A 12,816-nucleotide genomic window follows, 5' to 3' on the forward strand; every position below is an offset into this window, starting at 1 on the left:
GATAATGGGAAGTATGGAAGGCATCTTTGGATAAACGGGTTTTTAAGCAGTCTAATAGGGCTGTGTGCTGGACGCTCTTCTCTTTTCTTCTCTCTATATTACTTCACTTGGTGATATCATCATGGATTTAATTATGATCTCTATACTGATGATTTCCAAATCTACCTATGTGATCTAATAATCTCTCTGCTGAACTCCAGTCACATTTCAGCTGCCTTTCAAATATCCCGAACTGTATGTCCAGCCAACATCTTAAACTCAATGTGTCCAAGACTGAAGTCATATTTCTCTCGAACCTTCTCCATCTCCGACCTTCCCTGTTACTGTAGAAGAGGTAACATCATCCTCCCAGTCTCTCTGACTCCCAACCTAGGAGTCATTCTTGACTCCTCAGTCTCTCTCACCATCACCCCACCCTGATCCAATCTGTTGTCTAGAACTATAGATTTTACTTCCACAACATCTCTGACATACATCCCCTTCTCCTCTCTAATATCGCCACCATTCTGGTGCAAGCTTTCATGATCTCACACTTGAAGCTGGTTGAGGGGTCTGATTGTCATGAGTTTCTCTCCACTCTAGTTCATCCTCTACTCAGTTGCCCCATTCAGTTGCCAAGGTAATTTTCATCATTACAGGCCTGACCACTTTAAACCACTCACTCTTCCTCCCTCCCATGAGGGGCTATTTTATAGCTTGATGTGGTTTTATTGTTGTCTCTGTATATATTATTTAGGTACCTCCAAGGTATACCAGCATGTTCAAGTTATCATTACCAAGAGGACAGAATAGAAGAGAAGTTGCATGGGGAAAGGCTAAGATCTCCTTAGCCTCTGGTAATTCTACCTTACAGGGAGTCTCCAATTTAATATGAGAAGGCTGGGGAGGTGGTGGGGTGGGATAAAAGTAAAGAAAACATCAGCTCCCAATATTCTAAGTCTAAAGAAACCTAATAGTTCCAGAAACAGTCTTCAGTGTATAGGCAGCCCCAGGTTCTTCTCTATTTTATTCTACACACTCTCTACTTCATAGAACCATACAATAAACAAGCACTTCCAAGATGGAGAAGGAAATACCAATATAGAAGGAGATTTGACCAAGCTCACAGCTGAAAAGTGTCCATTTGGTCTTAAGGAGACTAAATATCTGCCTTAAATGGATAAGAAGATGGTGTACTCCTCATCATTCTGTTTCTTAACTGGGCACAGTCCAGAAGAACCTGCTAAATTCTCCTGAGGCACAGAGAGTTAAAGTATTATCCTGGTTTCGTTTTTACATCTCTGAAGCCATCTAACAGGCAAGCCAACTTAGCTGAAGCAGCAAGGCATATTGAGAGAGCAACATGAGATGGCATGTGCCAGGCAAGGCAAGTCACTGTCACTGTCTCAATCACCATTTTCCCTTAGGCTCTGATGAATGAAGATAGATAGGATCCTGAACCGAAGTAGTTCCATTTCCCTCTCCTCCATTATGGTGGAGAAGAGATCTTACTACCATCACTATCAGTTGCTATCATTAGTCACTAAAAGCCCTGGGAATGACAGTCTCTTCTCTCCATCTAATCACTGATCCTGCTTCCAGCTCAGCACCTATAACCATCATTCCAGAAAGCCTCTCTCCCCTCTAGTGTGACTTGGAGGCTGTAGCTATAGTTACTGAAGACCCAGAAAATAAAGTTCTTGTCACCAAAGTCCCAGGCACTTTCAATTACCACTAGAAATTACATTAAAGAAGGTATATTGCTACTCTCCTCTAAGGACAAGGGGACATTTCTTCCCTATCTTCCTACCATCATGTAGGAATGTGAGACCTCTATTCATACTACTCTGTATTATTTTGTATTTATTTATCTGGGTAACATTCTTTCTCTTCAAACTCCATCCTCTCAGGCAAATTAATCAATGAGAATTTATTAAGTGCCTTTTGTGTGCCAGGCACTAAGCAACTTGAAGGCAGCTTCTCTCCCTGTATATCCAGTACCTACAACAGTTCCTGGATCGTATAGTTACTCAGTAAATGATTATTTAGTTGAATTGAACACGAGACTGCTCTTTTTTGTAGAAAGCACCTTCCCAGGGCCTAGAGCACTGTTTTTTCCCCTGCCCTTTTCTTTTTTTTTTTAATAGTAGCTTTTTATTTTAAAAATCTATGCAAAGATAGTTTTCAACATCCACCCTTGCAAAACATTGTGTAGCACTGTTCTTTAGGGACTGAATTGAACATGGTTGGAACAGACAATACATTCTCTGCTTCTCTAGGGAACTTTCTCAAGATCCTGTGTTATGTTAGAGTCTGAGGAGACAGAGGGTATGCGATTGTGTGTGTGTGTGTGTGTGTGTGTGTGTGTGTGTGTGTGTGTGACTGGAACCTGGAAATGAAGGTGCTCAAGGACTGAGGTGAGAGGACTGATGGGAACTCCATGACATTCTCATTCTTTGGTTCTGCAGTCATAATAATCCCTGACATTTCCCCAGAATTCTCTATTTGTAAAACACTTCATGTATGTTTTGTCATTGGTGTCTCACCATAGCCTTGGGAGATAGTTTTGCAACTGAGGAAATTGAGGCTCAGATTAAGTGGCTTGCCTGAGATGACAGAGCTTTTAGGTATCAAAGGCAGAATTCCAACCCGTATCTTCTTGATTCCAGGTCTAGCACTCTAACACACTATGCTACACAGCCTTTGTTTTGTCCATCTATCTCCTGTCAGAGTAGGTGATGACTCCTTTCAGTTCTATAACTGCTTTTCTCCCTTGTCTCATTGTTCCCTAGAATGAGGGACATTTATATTTCTGACATTTATATGGCATTTGCTCCGTAGTAACCCATAAAGGTTACACTCCCATTTTACAGATAATGGAACTGAAACTTAGAATGAGAGTGACTTGCCCTGACTATGCCACCGACCCAGAATATTCTGCCCCTCACCTCCACCTCTTGATTTCCTGGCCTTTCTTCAAGACTCATTTCCAGACCCATCTTTTTGAGAAGGCCTTTCCCAGTACCCTTAGGTGCTGATGTCTCCTCCTCTTTTCTAATGACCTTCTTGTACATAACTAGTCATTTACATGTTGTCTACCCAATTAGAATTTGATCGTAGAGACTTGTTTTTGACCTTTTCTGTATCCCTGGCCCTTAGTGTAGTCCCTTGTTCATATTAAGCACTTGATATGACCCACATGGTCACAAAATGGCAGAGTGGGGATTTGAATCTCAGACTTCTATAAACCATATCTCTTCCATTATACTGTAGGCAGAAAGAGAAAAGCCAAAGTTAAACTTTCATAGTCTTAAATGGACCCATAAAATTGTATCAATACTCTTGTTATGGGGCCAAGAGAGTATGTGTTTCTGGGTGCCTAAAGAGCTGAGGGGAGAAGATTTGTAGTGTTTCTGAGGGTCTTTTATGCCAACTGGAAACTGATTTTACCTGCCTTTGGAAAAGGGGTAATTCTGGTAGGGATTCTATGCCCAATTTCCTTTGTTCACGGACAGATTCACCTACTAGAGGCCCAGGAGTGGGATGTCGGGGAAGCATCTCACTGTGGGCATTGTGGGTGTCTGGCTCGTGAGGGACAGCTAGATAACATTGTATTTATTGGTGGGTGGATGATAACTTTATTTTTCTTTGGTTCATGGAATAAGGCTTTGGGCTTTTCTGGTTTCATTTCATCTACATACTGGGAGGGCAGAGAAAAGGGTTGCCTTTTCTATTTCTTGCCGTGTGGACCAGATGTTGGGTAGGTACCAATATTAGACATATACATTTGAAGTGACATGAGAATTGGAATAAGGTAGTTGGCGCTTAATAGGACTTTAATGATTGTTTGTTAATTTCCTGAACTGAATGAAAAAACTTAAGTCTAGTTGTGGGGGGTGGTGCAAAGGAAGCTGTGGGAGAGGCTTCAGGGGAAGGGATAGTGAGGGGGAGGAAATGATGGTTCCCACTGATGAAGAAACAAAGGTTCTGGGCCAGGGCAGGTTAAAGGGGAGATGAGGGGTAGGGTGGGGGAGGAGGAATTAAAACAATGGGATAGTAAAGCCAGGATGTCATCTGAAGGTAGAAGTTGGCAACATCCCAGCATTGTCCAGGCTGAGTGGCAGTCTGTGCCATGATGGGTGGAGACAAGGATTAGCGACAGCCCTGGAAATTGCCTGAGGTTTATGGATGGGCATCAGCTAGGACACGGGTCATTTCTGGGTCATGGCTGGTTCTTTAGTGTAACATCTGGCTCTTCCAGGATCCTGTATTTTTCAGAGGATTTGGGACAAACAAAAGATAACCCCCCTGTCCTGAGTAATTTTATATTTTATGATATGGTAGAAAGTGCCCTTCTTGGAGGGCTATGGAACCAGAGGGTTTGGGTTCAAATGACTCCTCTGTCACTACCTATGCAACAATATTACATCACTTGACCTCCCTTAGCCTCTAGTTTCTCAATTGTCTGCTGTCTAATTATTGGATCAGATGGTTTCTGAGATCTCTTCATCTAGGATCCTAAGTCTCTCCTCTTTGGGCTGACTTCAGGGATTATGATGGTCGCTCTGTTCTGTTAAGGTTTGCATCTTTCACTTCTAGGTTGTAACCACATGGTAATTAATATTCACTGTGCACTTCAGAGCAGAATTCAGTAAAATGCCAATAAACTTTGGCCAAATCCAGGAGGGTTAGTTACTGATATGCCAGGGGGCCTTCCTCTGCAGGTGGTATATTCTATGAGATCCTATAATGCTCCACCATATTTTATAGAAATCATGGCAATCAATCACCTTCCTGAGAATCTTCTGGACTAGAATTCAAGACTCCCTGGGGTTCAACATTCTGTGACTTTTGATACAGATCATTTCACCTTTTTAAAGTCTCATGGCCCATTTTTAAAATGGGTATATTCATACCACTTACTTGACAGGGAAGTTGTGAGAGAGACATTTTGTGATTTTTGTTTTGTATTGTTTTTGCCCAGACCTTTGATTTCATTTGGCATAGGAGGCTCCCAACAAAGGAGACTCAGTTTACTAGTTAAGATTGGCATCTGCTTTGCACCTGAAAATCTTAGTAAGTTGCTTGATGGAGTGAAAGGTTAAGTTACTTTACTGGATCATACAGCCAATATATGGCAGAGGTAAAATCTGAACCCAGACTTCCTGATTCTGAAACTAGCACTTTATTTACTTAAAAAAAGTAAAAGTTGAGGGCTTCTAGTTGGTATAGTGGATAAAGTACCAGCCCTGAAGCCAGGAGAACCCGAGTTCAAATCTGATCTCAGACATATAACACTTCCTGGCTGTGTGACCTTGGGCAAGTCACTTAACTCCAATTGCCTCAGGGGGGAAAAATTAAAAGTTGGAATAAATCTCTCCTTAAGTGACAGCTCTCTGGGAGAGGAAACAAGGAGACATATGGTTGGAAATATATGTAACATAAAAACAAAATGTTTTTTTTTAATTGGAAAAGCATCCTGTTTATATTTTTGCAGTCTCCATTATAATCTTTTTCTGTTTTACTTTATGGAAATGTTAATTTTTTTGGAGATTGTTAAAGTCAGGATTAAAAAATAAAAATATGCAATATGCTGCCTCTCTTTGCAAACTTAAAGGTTACTATAAAAATGCTCTTTAGTTATTATGTTATTCCTGGCTTTTTTCTGACTTTGGCTAAGTGTTGCCCCTGTCTGGGCTTCAGTTTTCTCCTCTGTAAAGTGTTTTTGTTAGATAATTACTAGGAGCCTTTCTAGGTCTGACAGTCTGAGTCTGTGATTCTCAGGATGATATGTAATGAGTTTCAGAATCAGGCCTAGTGAAGTTGGGATTGTTGAGCATGTTTGTGGGCTGGGAGACTTTTCATAAAATCAAAGATTGTTATCAACAAATATTTCTAGTATGAGGATATATCATACCTGGATACTTTACATTATTTTACCAGGGCTGGTTTGGGGGCTGAGGTTTCTAGGATGAACCTCTTCCAAAGGCAGATAAATTGGGTCATGACCTTGAACCTACTCACTCTAAGTTACTCATAGGAGGTAGTAGAAACCAGAATGTATAGGAGATAAACTGGGAAAACATGGCAGACTGAAAACAATTACCCTCTTCTCTTGAATTCCAGGTTGGGCAAGACACCACCAGGGTGTATGTCACTTGGGAGGAGAATGTATCCCTAATAATGATTAAAGGGGATAGAAAGCAGATGCATGTTGAGATTCAAGATATTTTCATTTAGAAGTGGAAGAGAAGGACCAAAGAGCTTTATTCTTCTGAGGTTGACTCAAAGGACAGGGAGACGATACCGCATAGAATTTTCATCCTAAAATTAATATTTTACCATTTACCAAAGCAACACCGGCCTTAACATTCAACACCAACTACCATTTCTTCCTTGTCCTAAATGGTAGATCAGAAGGGCTATTGTCTTCCTGAAAACAGGAATGTCCCATCTCCACCATGATAGCTTTTGTAACTTTGCCGTAGGCTTTATACTGAGCTGCTTCCTCTTCCTTCTCCAAACAGCCACTGAGTCTGGGTTCATTGCTGGGTGTGTATGTAGGGGTGTGTAGGGGGGAGACAGAGAAACAAAGGGTGGTGAGTTATGGAAGCTCGGCTAGCATTACTAGTAGAGTCTTGTATGGAGAGGTGGAGGCAGGAGATGAGAGGTTTGCTCCCCATTATTTATTGTGTTAAAATTCAGAGTTACCTTAGTTGTAATTTTCCTGTTGTGAGGACCATAAATCAATCTGGGTGACGCTCTACCTCCCTGGCTTGCTCATTCCTGGCCTGTAAGCATTGAAATAGCTTGCAAGTTCACCGCTGAGCTTTAAGACTGCCCTCCCCAATCCTGGGAGGATGATAGTTTGTAGGGAGGAGGTGATTTATAGGCTCTGTTTTGTGGGTTTAATTGGGAATTTACACGATCATTTGTGGCTATATGATTACCTTGGAATATCTTAAGGGAGATCTGGAGCAGCTGTTTGTGCAGCCCCTCGAGTACATACCAAACCTCCTTAGCTGTCTTCTGAGTTGCTTCTCTTCTGTGTGGGGTTTGAGAAGTGGTTTGATCTTCCCCCCAAAGGCTAAAGGTCAAATGACTCATAAATGGAAGAAGAATGATTTTTTTTACCCTGGAACTTGGGCTGCTGCCATCAGCTTGTCCAAGGAGCCAGGAGTCTGGGACTATGGTCCTGATGAGATGAATTGGCCCTGAACTCAGCTGGCATCATCCAAGGCCTCTGACCTCTGGCTGAAGAAAAGCTCCAAAACTCTGAAAAAACCACAGGGTTACAGAAATAGAGATTTAGAACTGAAAGGGATGACCAAGTCCCTCTAGTCGAACCATCTTATTTTACAGATGAGGAAGCGGAGGCCCAAGGAGGTTAAATGATTTGTCTGGTGCACGCTGGGGCTAAACAGTCATCAGCTCTTAGAAACTGGAGCTTACATGTAAACACAGGAATTGGTGTGGGGTGAAGCTGAGAGGGAACAGAAAGGGGAAGAGGAGATTAAACATCTTATGATTATTTCATTCCCCCTTCCCTAGTAGCTAGGGTATTCCTTAGAAGGTGTGAAAAGCTAGCTCTGAGAATTGAATTATTTACCCTGACTGTATTTACTTTTAACCTCCAGCTCCTAAGTCAATATCAATTTTTCCCCACTTAGGTCCCTTGGCTCCCATAGACAGGCAGTTTTGCACAACGTGATTTTTCCAGTATTGGGGCAGTGTTAATTTTCAAGTGTATCAGGGGAATAAATTACCTTGGCAGACAGAGCAAGATGAAGGAGACGCCTATTGTGGAGGCCCATGTATTTGTTTTTGCTTGGCATTCTAGTGCCTCCCCCCAGCGCTCTGCCTGGCATTGTCAGGCTAATCAGCAACAGAGAGTTCTTTCAAACTCCCCAATTCTCCCCCAGTCCCCGCCCCTGCTGTTGCTTCAGGTGCTGCCCAAACTGCTTATTCAGTGTGAGAAGATTTTTGAACAAATCACCGACAACCATCTGGGCTTCAGAACAGAATATGACTAAACTAGGAACTACTCTTTATCTGCTCCCAGATCACTCCAGCAAGTCTCTGAAGAGGCCTCCAGTTTGATGAGAGTGCCAGGCTAAAGAGGGCTTGGGGAGGTTTGAGCTGCACTTTTGAAATGCATTTGCTCAGTAATATTTACTGTGGCAGCGTCGTTGTGGAATCATTTTTCATTCATGTCTGATTCTCCATGATCCCGGTTGATTTTCTTGGCAAAGGTTATGGAGTGATTGGCCATGTCCTTCTCCAGCCCCTTTTCCAGATGAAGAAACTGAGGCAGATAGGATTAAGTGACTTGCCCAGAATCACACAGCTATTGTGAAGCCACATTTGAACTCAGGAAGATGAGCCTGCCTGATTCCAGGTTTGGCACTCTCCCCAATTCACCAAATGGCATACTGGGTGGATAATGAGCCAGTATCTGAAGTCTGTCTGCAATATCTGAATTCTAATCCTTTCTCTGCACATGTAGACATAATAACAATATGAACTGAAAACAAAGTTTCAGCTGAAACTAGTGTGACCCTGTGTCAAACTAAAATACAAATAGATTCCAGCTGGCTACATATTGAGTTAGAAAATAACAAATTAACATCATCTATGCTTGATTGTATGTTTATTTATTTTGTTAAGCACTTCCCAATTACATTTTAACTGGTTGGGTTCTGTCCACAGTCCTTGAGTTTGATACCTCTGTTCTAAGCAACTCTCTAGGACAGACTTTCCTAACCTAGTGAAGCATTAGGGGTAGGAAAAGTTTGACAAAGGGGTTAGAGGAATATTTGGTAAGTAACCATAGTGTCCTATTGAAATATTGCAGAAATTTCAAATTGATTTTAATCAACAAATTTCAAAATGTTTGATGTATTTTGGAAGAAGAAAGATTAGCTAACCTATTTTATTTTTTATGTGCATATGCATCATAAACTTTAGAATTTATTCCCTTTTATTTTAGGGATATAGGAAGATTGACTGAAAAACCTAGGGAATATAGGGACTAAAACCACAGTTTATCCTTGTTAATTTAGAATGCATCGGCAGAGGGAGTGTCCTCATCTGGCATTTTCTTACACCAATAAAATCATAGACTCATTCCTTATCCCTCTTTACAAATAGATGTCATTGAGAGATAAGGCTGACAGCATCTTCTCTGTTCTGCAACTGTGAACATGATTGAGATGGCAGATACTGAAGGCAAGGAGTTGCCTTGTACAGGCTTCTCTGCCTTCACTGAGGTCATAGAACACAATTTTCTTGTCAAACAACATTTTGCATCTCCATGAATAATCATGTCAATCGGTCTATAATTAATGATGCTAATAGGGCTCCTTTTAGTTTTATTGCTGTTACTACTGATCCTCCCTGATCCTCCTTAGGAAGAATGCCCTACAATTAGTAGCTAACACTGGGTGATCTCTGCACTCCTATGAAGTTTCCACAGCTGTCTGTTCTCAGCCAGGTTAGCTTGAGAGAGAACTTGGCTTTCATAATTTACCCATCCCTTAGCCTCAAGTTCAGTGGAACTCCTTGCCAATCTTTAAGATGTGAAGTCAGCATGTGTTGGTACTGGTTCTCATCTCCTGTTTTATTCTCTCTCTTTTCCCCAAAAGAGTTTCTTATCTACTGGCCCTAGAACTAGAAGAGTCCTTTTTTTTTTTTTTTATTGTTATTGAGATGTTTTTCACTCATGTTCAACTCTTCATAACCCCTTGTGGGGTTTTCCTTGGCAAGAATACTTAAGTAGTTTGCTTTTTCCTTCTCCAGACAATTTTACAGTTGAGGAAACTGAGGCAAACAGTTAGGTGATTAGCCCATGGTCACATAGCTAGTAAATGTCTGGGGAGAGATTTGACTCAGGATGATGAATCTTGCTGATTTCAGGTTCTATTTATTGCACCTTCTTGCTGCCTTAGAAGGGTCCTTAGAAACAATCTATCAATAATTAACCAGTACCTGTTAATTGCTGTTCTGATCCTTTTTTTTTTTGACACATATTGTAAATTGCAGAGATGGCACTGGATCCAAACTCAGTACTCTTTCTAATATTAATATTGCCCCTTCTTCCTACAAACTCCTCAGGAAAAAAAGGAGGATGGGGCTGTTTTAGGAACTAGCATTTTTTAGTGGTTGTTGACATTATTTTACAGATCGCTTATCATTCTACCACTGTCGTCTTCCCAGGGATAAGGACAGGTTAAAGTCTAAGTTATGAAATCAAGCTGCCCCACTTTGGTACTGGGGCTTACTTTAGACTCATAATAGATACTTTGGGTGACCACAGGATAGATACCACTGGAATGGATGGTAACCATTTTAGAGAAGCATGGGAACCTTTGTGGAAAGGGATAGTGAAATAGTAGAAAGAGAGGGAGAGACAACAGAGGATCATAGATTTAGAACTGAAAGCCACCTTAGAGAGCCTATATTCTAGAAGCACTTATTCTGTACCCACAGATCACTCAACACTCCAAGAATAGCTTTCAGGAGTTCCAAGAACTTACATGGGGGAAAAGTACATCTCTATTTCAATTTAATTACTTTCATTTGTAATCCAATGTATTTTGTTTTATGCATTTAAAAGATATTCTGAGAGGGGATCCATGGGATCCATAATAGTTGCCAAAGGGGTCCATAAACTCTCTTGGCTCCATATCACCAGCAGGATCAAATATAAAATCCTCTGGACTTTAAAAGCTCTCCATAAGCTGATCCCTCTCTAATTTTCTAAGCTTTTTTCACCCTTACCCTTTCATGTATTCTGAGTTCCAGTCATAGTGGTCCCAGAATTAGGGTAAGCCACACTCCATCTCTCAGCTCTGAGCATTTTCACTTGCTATCTCTTACACTTGACACTCTCCCTTCCTTATGTCCACCTTCTAGTTCCTGTTCAAGTCTCTGCTAAAGTCTCACTTTCTTCAAAAAGCATTTCCTGATCCCTTTCCTCTCATGATTATATCTAATTTTTTCTCTATGTATTTTGTTTATTCATACTTTTTTTGCATTTGCCTCCACATTAGACTATGAGCTCCTTGAGAGTATGGATTGTTGCCTTTCTTTGTTATGCCTAATACTTAGCACAGTACCTGTCCCATATTAGTTGTTTAATAAATGCCATTTGATTGACAGTGTATAAACTTGTTCTTAGCTTTCATTTTGAAAACTAAAATACCTCCCTGGCCCTAATCCCTGAGCCTAATTACTCAGAACCTTGGGTAAAAGAAGTATAGAAATAGCTTTTACAAATTCAGGAGTCATAAAATCATAGATTAAGAATTGTAAGGGACTTTAGAGATCAGGGAGTCCAACCCTTTAATTTAAAAACCAAGGAAAGGAGTATAGAGGAAGCCAGAGAGATCTGTGCAGATAGAGAAAGAATTCATCTCAGTCATTAGATATGGTACACCTAGACAGATTTTCAAGGAAAGGGGCTTATTAGTACAACACTTCAGAGTGAGATTAGCATTAGTGATTTTATTGGGTATTCATAGGATCATAAAATATAGAGGTGAAAGGAAGTTCATCTATTCCAATTTCATGATTTTAAGATTGAGAAATGTTATATTAATAGCAAAGATTTGAACTCATATCTCCTAACTCCAAATCCACTGCCTTTGCCTCTTCACCAGGATAATACATTATTAAATGAATATATTAATGAACAAATTAATACCCTTATCAGAGGAGAGACTGTCTGGAGACAAGAGCAATAGCAAACTATGGTGTCATCAGATACTCAGGTTTAAGTTTAGCTTGTTTCTTCTTTTACGTGTTGTGTGAATTTTAGCAAATCTCTCTCTCTCTCTGTCTCTCTCTCGGTCTCTCTCTCTGTCTCTGTCTCTCTGTCTCTCTAAATATATATATATATATATATATATATATGATAAAATGAGGATAATAATAATAGCACCTACCTTGTTACCTCATTATGAGGATCAAATGAGATAACATTTGTAAGAGTTCATAACACACAATGCCTGGTACACAGTAGGCAATATATACATATGCTTGTTTCTTCCCCACCTTTTCCTTATGTTGCCAATTACTATTTATTATTATAAGCTCTTGAAGACAAGATCCATATCTTTTTTATATTAGCTTTTTATTTTTCAAAATACATGTAAAGATAGTTTTCAATATTCACTCTTGCAAAACCTTGTGTTCCTTATTTTTCACCTTTCCTCCCTATCTCTTCTCTCCCCTAGACAGCAAACAATCCAATATACTGAAGCATGTGCAATTCTTCTAAACATATTTCCACATTTATCAGGCTGCACAAGAAAAATCAGATCAAAAAGGAAAACCAAATAACAGAAAAAACAAGCAAGCAAACAACAATAACAGCAGAAAAGTAAAAATATTGTGTTGTGATCCATATTCAGTCCCCATAGTCCTCTTTCTGGATGCAGATGACTCTCTCCATCATGTCTATTGGAATTGGTCTGAATCACCTTGTTGATATAAAGAGCCAAGTCTATCACAATTGATCATCACATAATGTTGCTGTTGCTGTGTACAATGTTAGTGTCCCAGTTTTTCTACATCTCTTCCAACATTTATCATTATCTTTTCCTGTCATCTTTGCCAATCTGAGAAGTGTGAAGTGGTTCCTCAGAGTTGTCAATTTGCATTTCTCTAGATTGAGATCATTTTTTTCATATGACTAGAAAAGGCTTTTGTTCATATTATTTGACCATTTATCATTTGGAGAATGGCTTGTATTCTTACAAATTTGAGTCAGTTCTCTATGTATTTTAGAAATGAGGTCTTTATTAGAATCTTTGGATATAAAATTTCCCCCTAGTT

This window comes from Antechinus flavipes, chromosome 2 (genome assembly GCF_016432865.1).
Source record: "Antechinus flavipes isolate AdamAnt ecotype Samford, QLD, Australia chromosome 2, AdamAnt_v2, whole genome shotgun sequence".
NCBI classification, from domain to species: Eukaryota; Metazoa; Chordata; class Mammalia; order Dasyuromorphia; family Dasyuridae; genus Antechinus; species Antechinus flavipes.